Source organism: Haliotis rufescens, unplaced genomic scaffold, assembly GCF_023055435.1.
Source record: "Haliotis rufescens isolate VD_foot unplaced genomic scaffold, xgHalRufe1.0.p SCAF_15, whole genome shotgun sequence".
In the NCBI taxonomy this organism is placed as follows: Eukaryota; Metazoa; Mollusca; class Gastropoda; order Lepetellida; family Haliotidae; genus Haliotis; species Haliotis rufescens.
In genome coordinates, this window is record NW_025963835.1 from 33812304 (window position 1) to 33822261 (window position 9958).

A 9958-nucleotide genomic window follows, 5' to 3' on the forward strand; every position below is an offset into this window, starting at 1 on the left:
TATTAGCGCTACCCAACACTCACCACGAGCAGGTTGCTCTTCACGAGTGCCAAGAGATGGGATAAGTGTCCAAGAGGTGGGATGAGTGGCAATTGATGGGATGAGTGTCCATGAGATGGGATGTGTGTGAACGAGGTGGGATGAATGTCAAAGAGGTGGGATAAGTGTCTAAGAGGTGGGATGAGTATCAGAGAGGTGGGATGAGTTTCAACGGGATGGGATGAGTGTTCGCGAGGTGGAATGGGTGACCATGATGGGATGAGCGTCCACAGAGTGTCGTCCATGAGAAAGGATGTGTCAACATGATGTATTATGAGTGTCCACGAGGTGGGATGAGTGTCCACGAGGTAGGATGTGTGACGATGAGGTAGGATGAGCGTCCACAAGGTGGGATGAGGGTCATTGAGGTGGGATGAGTTTTCAGGAGTAGGGATGAGTGTCCATGAGATGGGTTGATTGCCCAGGGGATGGGATGAGTGTCCACGGAATGGGATGAGTGTCCACGTGGTTGGATGAGTGTCCAAAAGGTGGGATCATTGTCCAGGAGGTGGGATAAGTGTCAACGAGTAGGGATGAGTGTTCTCGAGGTGGTATGATTCTCCATGGTTTGGGATGAGTGTCCACACGGTGGGATGAGTGGTCTTGAGGTTGGATGAGTGTCCACGAGGTAGGATGTGTGACGATGAGGTAGGATGAGCGTACACAAGGTGGGTTGAGGGTCAACGAGGTGGGATGAATGTCCATGTGGTGGGATGAGTGTCCACGTGATGGGATTAGTGTCCACGTGGTTGGACTAGTGTCCTAAAGGTGGGTTCAGGAGTTTTCAGGAGTAGGGATGAGTGTCCATGAGATGGGTTAGTTGCCCAGGGGATGGGATGAGTGTCCACGGAATGGGATGAATGTCCACGTGGTGGGATGAGTGTCCACGTGATGGGATTATTGTCCACGTGGTTGGACTAGTGTCCAAAAGGTGGGATCAGGAGTTTTCAGGTGAAGGGATGAGTGTCCATGAGATGGGTTAGTTGCCCAGGGGATGGGATGAGTGTCCTCGGGGTTGGACAAGTGTCCAAAAGGTGGGATCACTGTCCAGGAGGTGAGATAAGTGTCAACGAGTAGGGATGAGTGTTCTCGAGGTGGTATGATTTTGCATGGTTTGGGATGAGTGTCCATGGGATGGGATGAGTGTCCACGGGGGTGGGATGAGTGTCCTTGAGGTGGGATAAGTGTCCACGGGGTTGGGTGAGCGTCCACGGGATGAGAAGAGTGTCCACGGAGTGGGATGAGTGTCCAAGAGGTTGGATACGTATCCACGTATCCATGAGTGTCCATGAGGTGGGATGAGTGTCAACGAGGTGGGATAAGGGTCCAAGAGGTAGGATGAGTGACGCTTAGGTAGGATGAGCGACCACGAGGTGGGATGAGTGTCCACGAGTTGGGATGAGTGTCCACGAGTAGGGATGAGTGTACAAGAGATGCTATGAGTGTCCACGTGATGGGATTAGTGTCCACGTGGTTGGACAAGTGTCCAAAAGGTGGGATCACTGTCCAGGAGGTGGGATAAGTGTCAACGAGTAGGAATGAGTGTTCTCGAGGTGGTATGATTTTGCATGGTTTGGGATGAGTGTCCACGGGATGGGATGAGTGTCCACGGGGGTGGGATGAGTGTCCTTGAGGTGGGATAAGTGTCCACGGGGTTGGGTGAGCGTGGGATGAGTATCCGTGAGATGGGATGAGTGTCCACGAGGTGGGATAAGTATCCACGAGGTGGGATGAGTGTCCATGAGGTGGGATGAGTGTCAACGAGGTGGGATAAGGGTCCAAGAGGTAGGATGAGTGACGCTTAGGTAGGATGAGCGACCACGAGGTGGGATGAGTGTCCACGAGTTGGGATGAGTGTCCACGAGTAGGGATGAGTGTACAAGAGATGCTATGAGTGTCCACGTGATGGGATTAGTGTCCACGTGGTTGGACAAGTGTCCAAAAGGTGGGATCACTGTCCAGGAGGTGGGATAAGTGTCAACGAGTAGGAATGAGTGTTCTCGAGGTGGTATGATTTTGCATGGTTTGGGATGAGAGTCCACGGGATGGGATGAGTGTCCACGGGGGTGGGATGAGTGTCCTTGAGGTGGGATAAGTGTCCACGGGGTTGGGTGAGCGTCCACGGGATGAGAAGAGTGTCCACGGAGTGGGATGAGTGTCCACGAGGTTGGATACGTATCCACGAGGTGGGATGAGTATCCATGAGATAGGATGAGTGTCCATGAAGTGGGATGAGTGTCCACGAGGTGGGATAAGTATCCACGAGGTTGGATAAGTGTCCATGAGGTGGGATGAGTGTCATCGAGGTGGGATAAGATTCCAAGAGGTAGGATGAGTTACACTAAGGTAGGATGAGCGTCCACGAGGTGGGATGAGTGTCCACGAGTTGGGATGAGTGTCCACGAGTAGGGATGAGTGTACAGGAGATGCTATGAGTGCCCACGGGATGGGATGAGTGTTCACGACGTAGGATGGGTGTCCTAGGGGTGGGATGAGTGTCCAAGAGGTGGGATGAGTGTCCGAGAGATGGGATGAGTGCCCATGGGATGGGATGAGTGTCCATGATGTGGAATGGGTGTCCAAGAGGTGAGATGAGTGTCCAAGAGCGGGGATGGGTGTCAACGGCGTGGGATGAGTGTCCAAGAGATGGGATGGGTGTCCAAGTGGTGGGATGAGTGTCCAAGAGGTGGGATGTGTGTCCAAGAGGTGGGATGAGTGTCCAAGAGGTGGGATGAGTGTCGAAGACGTGGGATGAGTTTCTACGGGGTGGGATGTTTTTCCACGACGTGGGATGGGTGTCCACGATGGGTTGAGTGTCCTCAGCCCTTGGACATTTTAATCTAGACCATCTAGTGGCCATTCTGGAATGTTCCTTTGTTCAGTTTTTAATTTTTTAATCGAGGATATGTCAAAATATGTTTCGAAGCGTAGTCACCAGTTTGAAACTCGTGCGGTGAAGCTCCCAGGTTCGGTTAGACACAGTTTCCCATGACCTGCAACAGACCCAGGTGTACAACACATGCTGGCTTTTTCCGCCACATCAATAAATTTCAATTTCAGAATACACCCTGTTAGGCAGAAATAAAAAAACGATGTTCTCTTATACCAATTATACCAAAGTACACGATTAGCACCCTTGCGTAGCGGTTGCATATCGCTTTATCGCATATGGAGTAGGGATGAGTGTCCAAGAGATGGAATGAGTGTCCATTGGATGGGATGAGTGTCCACGGGATGGGATGAGTGTCCACGCGGTGGGATGAGTGTTCTTGAGGTTGGATGAGTGTCCACGAGGTAGGATGTGTGACGATGAGGTAGGATGAGCGTACACAAGGTGGGTTGAGGGTCAACGAGACGGGATGAATGTCCACGTGGTGGGATGAGTGTCCACGTGATGGGATTAGTGTCCACGTGGTTGGACTAGTGTCCAAAAGGTGGGATCACTGTCCAGGAGATGGGATAAGTGTCAACGAGTAGGGATGAGTGTTCTCGAAGTGGTATGATTTTCCATGGTTTGGGATGAGTGTCCACGGGGGTGGGATGAGTGTCCTTGAGGTGGGATAAGTGTCCACGAGGTGGGATGAGTGTCCACGGGATGAGAAGAGTGTCCACGGAGTGGGATGAGTGTCCACGAGGTTTGATACGTATCCACGAGGTGGGATTAGTATCCATGAGATGGGATGAGTGTCCATGAAGTGGTATGAGTGTCCACGATTTGGGATGAGTGTCCACGGGATGGGATGAGTGTCCACGGGTTGTGATGATTCTCCACGAGGTGGGATAAGTGTCAACGACTAGGGATGAGTGTGTACGAGATGGGATGAGTGTTCACGAAGTGGCATGAGTGTCCTCGGGATTGGTTGAGTGTCCACAAGGTGGTATTTGTGTCCACGGGGTGGGATTAGTGTCCACGAGGTGGAATGGGTGTCCAAGATGGGATGAGCGTCCACGAGGTGGGATGAGTGTCCACGAGGTTTGATACGTATCCACGAGGTGGGATTAGTATCCATGAGATGGGATGAGTGTCCATGAAGTGGGATGAGTGTCCACGAGGTGGGATAAGTATCCACGAGGTAGGATGAGTGACGCTTAGGTAGGATGAGCGTCCAAGAAGTGGGATGAGTGTCCACGAGTTGGGATTAGTGTCCACGAGTAGGGATGAGTGTACAAGAGATGCTATGAGTGCCCACGGGATGGGATGAGTGTCCACGGGGTGGGATGAGTGTACACGACTTGGGATGGGTGTCCTAGAGGTGGGATGGTTGTCCAAGAGGTGGGATGAGTGTCCAAGAGATGGGATGAGTGCCCATGGGATGGGATGAGTATCCATGATGTGGAATGGGTGTCCAAGAGGTGGGATGGGTGTATAAGAGATGGGATGAGTACCCACGTGGTGGGATGAGTGTTCACGACGTGGGATGGGTGTCCTAGAGGTGGGATGGTTGTCCAAGAGGTGGGATGAGTGTCCAAGAGATGGGATGAGTGCCCATGGGATGGGATGAGTATCCATGATGTGGAATGGGTGTCCAAGAGGTGGGATGGGTGTCAACGGCGTAGGATGAGTGTCCAAGAGGTGGGATGGGTGTCCAAGAGGTGGGATGAGTGTCCAAGAGGTGGGATGAGTGTCCAAGAGGTGGGATGAGTGTCCAAGAGGTGGGATGAGTGTCCAAGAGGTGGGATGAGTGTCCAAGAGATGGGATGGGTGTCGAAGACGTGGGATGATTTTCCACGACGTGGGATGGGTGCCCACGATGGGTTGAGTGTCCTCAGCTCTTGGACATTTTAATCTAGACTATCTAGTGGCCATTCTAGAATGTTCCTTGGTTCAGTTTTTAATTTTTAATATGTTTCGAAGCGTAGTCACCAGTTTGAAACTCGTGCGGTGAAGCTCCCAGGTTCGGTTAGACACAGTTTCCCATGACCTGCATCAGACCCAGGTGTACAACACATGCTGGCTTTTTCCGCCACATCAATAAATTTCAATTTCAGAATACAGGCAGAAATAAAGTATACAACCACGTTTGATGATGGCTAAAACTGTAATAAAAACGATGTTCTCTTATACCAATTATACCAAAGTACACGATTAGCACCCTTGCGTAGCGGGTTGCATATCGCTTTATCGCATATCGAGTAGGGATGAGTGTCCAAGAGATGGAATGAGTGTCCATGGGATGGGATGAGTGTCCACGGGGTGTGATGAGTGTCCACGAGGTGGGATGAGTGTCAATGAGGTGGGATAACTATGCACGAATAGGGATGAGTGTTAACGAGATCGGTTGAGTGTTGAGGGGATGGGATGATTGTCGAGGGGATGGGATGAGTGTCCACGAGGAGGGAAATGTGTCCAAGAGGTGGGATGATTCTCCACGAGATTGGATAAGTGTCAACGAGTAGGGATGAGTGTACACGAGATGGGATGAGCGTCCACGAGGTGGTATGAGTGTCCACGATTTGGGATGAGTGTCCACGGGATGGGATGAGTGTCCACGGGTTGTGATGATTCTCCACGAGGTGGGATAAGTGTCAACGACTAGGGATGAGTGTGTACGAGATGGGATGAGTGTTCACGAAGTGGCATGAGTGTCCTCGGGATTGGTTGAGTGTCCACAAGGTGGTATGTGTGTCCACGGGGTGGGATTAGTGTCCACGAGGTGGAATGGGTGTCCATGATGGGATGAGCGTCCACGAGGTGGGATGAGGGTCAACGAGGTGGGATGAGTGTCCGCGAGAAGGGATGAGTGTCCACGGGATGGGATGAGTGTCCACGAAGTGGTATGTGTGTCCACGGGAAGGGATGAGGGTCAACGAGGTGGGATGAGTGTCCACAAGTAGGGATGACTGTCCACGATATGGGCAGAGCGTCCACAGGATGGGATATGTGTCCACTGGATGGGATGAGTGTCCACGGGGCAGGATGATTGTCCACGAGGTTGGATAAGTATCGAAGGGGTGGGATGATTGTCCACGAGGTGGGAAAATTATGCACGAGTAGGGATGAGTGGCCAGGTTGAATGAGTGTCCACAAGTAGGGATGAGTGTCCACGTGTTGTGAGTGTATACGAGATGGGATGAGTGTTCACGAAGTGGTATGAGTGTATTCGGGAGGGGATGAGTGTCGACAAAGTGCTATGTGTGTCCATGGGGTGGGATGAGTGTCCACGAGGTAGGATGAGGTGGAATAAGTGTCGTCCATGAGTTTGGATGAGTCGCCTTGAGGTGTAATGAGTGTCCACGAGTTGGCATGAGTGTCCACGGGGTGGGATGAGTGTCGAAGAGGTGGGATGATTGTCCACGAGGTGGGATTAGTGTCCACGAGGTGGGATAAGTATGCACGAGTAGGGATGAGTGGCCATGTTGTATGAGTGTCCACAAGTAGGGATGAGTGTCCACGAGATGTGTTGGGTGTCCAGGGGATGGTAAGAGTGTCCACCGTTTGGGATGAGTGTCCACGAGGTGGGATGAGTGTCCACGAGATGGGATGAGTGTCCACGGGGTGGGATGAGTGTCAACGAGGTGGGATGACTGTCCACAAGTAGGGATGAGTGTCCACGAGATGGGATATGTGTCCACAGGAAGGGATGATTGTCCACGGGGTTGGATGAGTGTCCATGAGGTGGGATAAGTGTCGAAGAGGTGGGATGATTGTCCACGAGGTGGGATTAGTGTCCGCGAGGTGGGATAGGTATGCACGAGCAGGGATGAGTGGCCATGTTGTATGAGTGTCGACAAGTAGGGATGAGTGTCCACGAGATGTGTTGAGTGTCCAGAGGATGGTATGAGTGGCCACGGTTTTGGATGAGTGTCCACGAGGTGGGATGAGTGTCCACGTGGTGGGATAAGTGTCCAAAAGGGGTGATGATTGTCTACGAGGTGGGATAAGTGTCAACGAGTAGGGATGAGGGTACACAAGATGGGATGAGTGTCCACGGGGTGGGATGAGTGTCTTTGGGGTGGGATAAGTGTCCACGAGATGAGATGAATCTCCACGGAGTGGGATGAATGTCCACGGTTTGGCATGAGCGTCTTCGGGATGGGATGAGTGTTCACCAGGTGGGATAAGTGTCCAAAAGGTGGAATAATTCTCCACGAAGTTGGATAAGTGTCAACGACTAGGGATGAGTGTATACAAGATGTGATGAGTGTCCACAAGGGGTTTGTTTTTCCACGGGATGCGATGAGTGTTCACTAATTGGGATAAGTGTCAACGAGTACGGATGAGTGTACACTAGATGGGATGAGTGTCCTCGAGGTGTCATGAGTGTGCACGGTTTGGGATGAGTGTCCACGGGATGGGATAAGTGTCCACGAGGTGGTATGATTTTCCACGAGGTGGGATAAGTGTCATGTATGCTTGAGTAGGGATGACTGTCCACGAGGTTGATTGTCCAGGGGATGGGATGAGTGTACACGGGATGGGATGAGTGTCCAAAAGTTGGAATAATTCTCCACGAAGTTGGATAAGTGTCAACGACTAGGGATGAGTGTATACAAGATGTGATGAGTGTCCACAATGGGTTTGTTTTTCCACGGGATGCGATGAGTGTTCACTAATTGGGATAAGTGTCAACGAGTACGGATGACTGTACACTAGATGGGATGAGTGTCCTCGAGGTGTCATGAGTGTGCACGGTTTGGGATGAGTGTCCACGGGATGGGATAAGTGTCCACGAGGTGGTATGATTTTCCACGAGGTGGGATAAGTGTCATGTATGCTTGAGTAGGGATGACTGTCCACGAGGTTGATTGTCCAGGGGATGGGATGAGTGTACACGGGATGGGATGAGTGTCCAAAAGGTGGAATAATTCTCCACGAAGTTGGATAAGTGTCAACGACTAGGGATGAGTGTATACAAGATGTGATGAGTGTCCACAAGGGGTTTGTTTTTCCACGGGATGCGATGAGTGTTCACTAATTGGGATAAGTGTCAACGAGTACGGATGAGTGTACACTAGATGGGATGAGTGTCCTCGAGGTGTCATGAGTGTGCACGGTTTGGGATGAGTGTCCACGGGATGGGATAAGTGTCCACGAGGTGGTATGATTTTCCACGAGGTGGGATAAGTGTCATGTATGCTTGAGTAGGGATGACTGTCCACGAGGTTGAGTGTCCACGGGATGGGATGAGTGTACACGGGATGGGATGAGTGTCCACGGGATGGGATGAGTGTACACGGGATAGGATGAGTGTCCAAAAGGTGGGATAAGTGTCCAAGAGGTGGAATCATTCTCCACGAGGTGGAATAAGTGTCAACGACTAGGGATGAGTGTATACGAGATGGGATGAGTGTTTACGAAGTGGTATGAGAGTCTTCGGGATGGGATGAGTCTCCACGAACTGGTATGTGTGTCCACGGGGCGGGATGAGTGTCCACGAGGTAGGATGAGTGTTCATAAGGTGGAATAAGTGTCGTCCATGTGTTTGGATGAGTCGCCTTGAGGTAAGATAAGTGTCCACGAGTTGGCATGAGTTTCCACGGGTTGGAATGACTGTCCACGAGGTGGAATAAGTGTTCAAGAGTTTGGATGAGTGTCCACGAGGTGGGATGAGTGTCCACGAGGTAGGATGAGTGTTAATAAGGTGGAATAAGTGTCGTCCATGTGTTTGGATGAGTCGCCTTGAGGTGAGATAAGTGTCCACGAGTTGGCATGAGTGTCCACGGGTTGGGATGAGTGTTCACGAGATGGGATCAGTGTCCACGAGATGGTATGAGTGTCAACGGTTGGGATGAGTATCCACGGGGTTGGATGAGTGTCCCTGAGATGGGATAAGTGTCCACGGGGTGGGGTGAGTGTCCACGAGTATAGATAAGTGTCCACGTGGTGGGATGAGTGTCCACGAGATGGGATGTGTGTCCACGAGGTGGTATGTGTGTCCACGGGGTGGGATGGTTTTCCACGAGGTAGGATAAGGGTCCTAGAGGTTGGATGAATGTCCATGTTGAATGAGCGTCCACTGATGAGTGTCCACGAGATGGGATGAGTGTCCACGAGGTGGCATAAGTGTCAACGAGTAGGCATGAGTGTACACGAGATGGGATGAGCGTGCTCGAGGTGGTATGAGTGTCCACGGTTTGGGATGAGTGTCCAATGGTTGGGATGAGTGTCAAACGGCTTGGGATGAGGGTCCACGAGGTGGGATGAGTGTCCACGAGGTGGGATAAGTATCCACGAGATGGGATAAGTGTCCACGTGATGGGATGAGAGTCCACGGAGTGGGATGAGTGTCCACGAGGTGGGATAAGTATCCACGAGATGGGATGAATATCCATGAGGTGGGATGAGCGTCCACGAGGTTGGATGAGTGTCCAAAAGGTGGGATAAGTGTCCAAAAGGTGGAATCATTCTCCACGAGGTGGAATAAGTGTCAACGACTAGGGATGAGTGTATACGAGATGGGATGAGTGTTTACGAAGTGGTATGAGAGTCTTCGGGATGGGATGAGTCTCCACGAAGTGGTATGTGTGTCCACGGGGTGGGATGAGTGTCCACGAGGTAGGATGAGTGTTCATAAGGTGGAATAAGTGACGTCCATGTGTTTGGATGAGTCGCCTTGAGGTGAGATAAGTGTCCACGAGTTGGCATGAGTGTCCACGGGTTGGGATGAGTGTTCACGAGGTGGAATAAGTGTCCAAGAGGTTTGATGAGTGTCCACGAGGTGGGATAAGTGTCCACGAGGTAGGATGAGTGTTCATAAGGTGGAATAAGTGTCTTCCATGTGTTTGGATGAGTCGCCTTGAGGTGAGATAAGTGTCCACGAGTTGGGATGAGTGTCTACGAGGTGGTGTGAGTGTCAACGGTTTGGGATGAGTATCCACGGGGTTGGATGAGTGTCCACGAGAGGGGATAAGTGTCCACGGGGTGGGATGATTGTCCACGGACGGGATGATTGTCGAGGGGATGGGATGAGTGTCCACG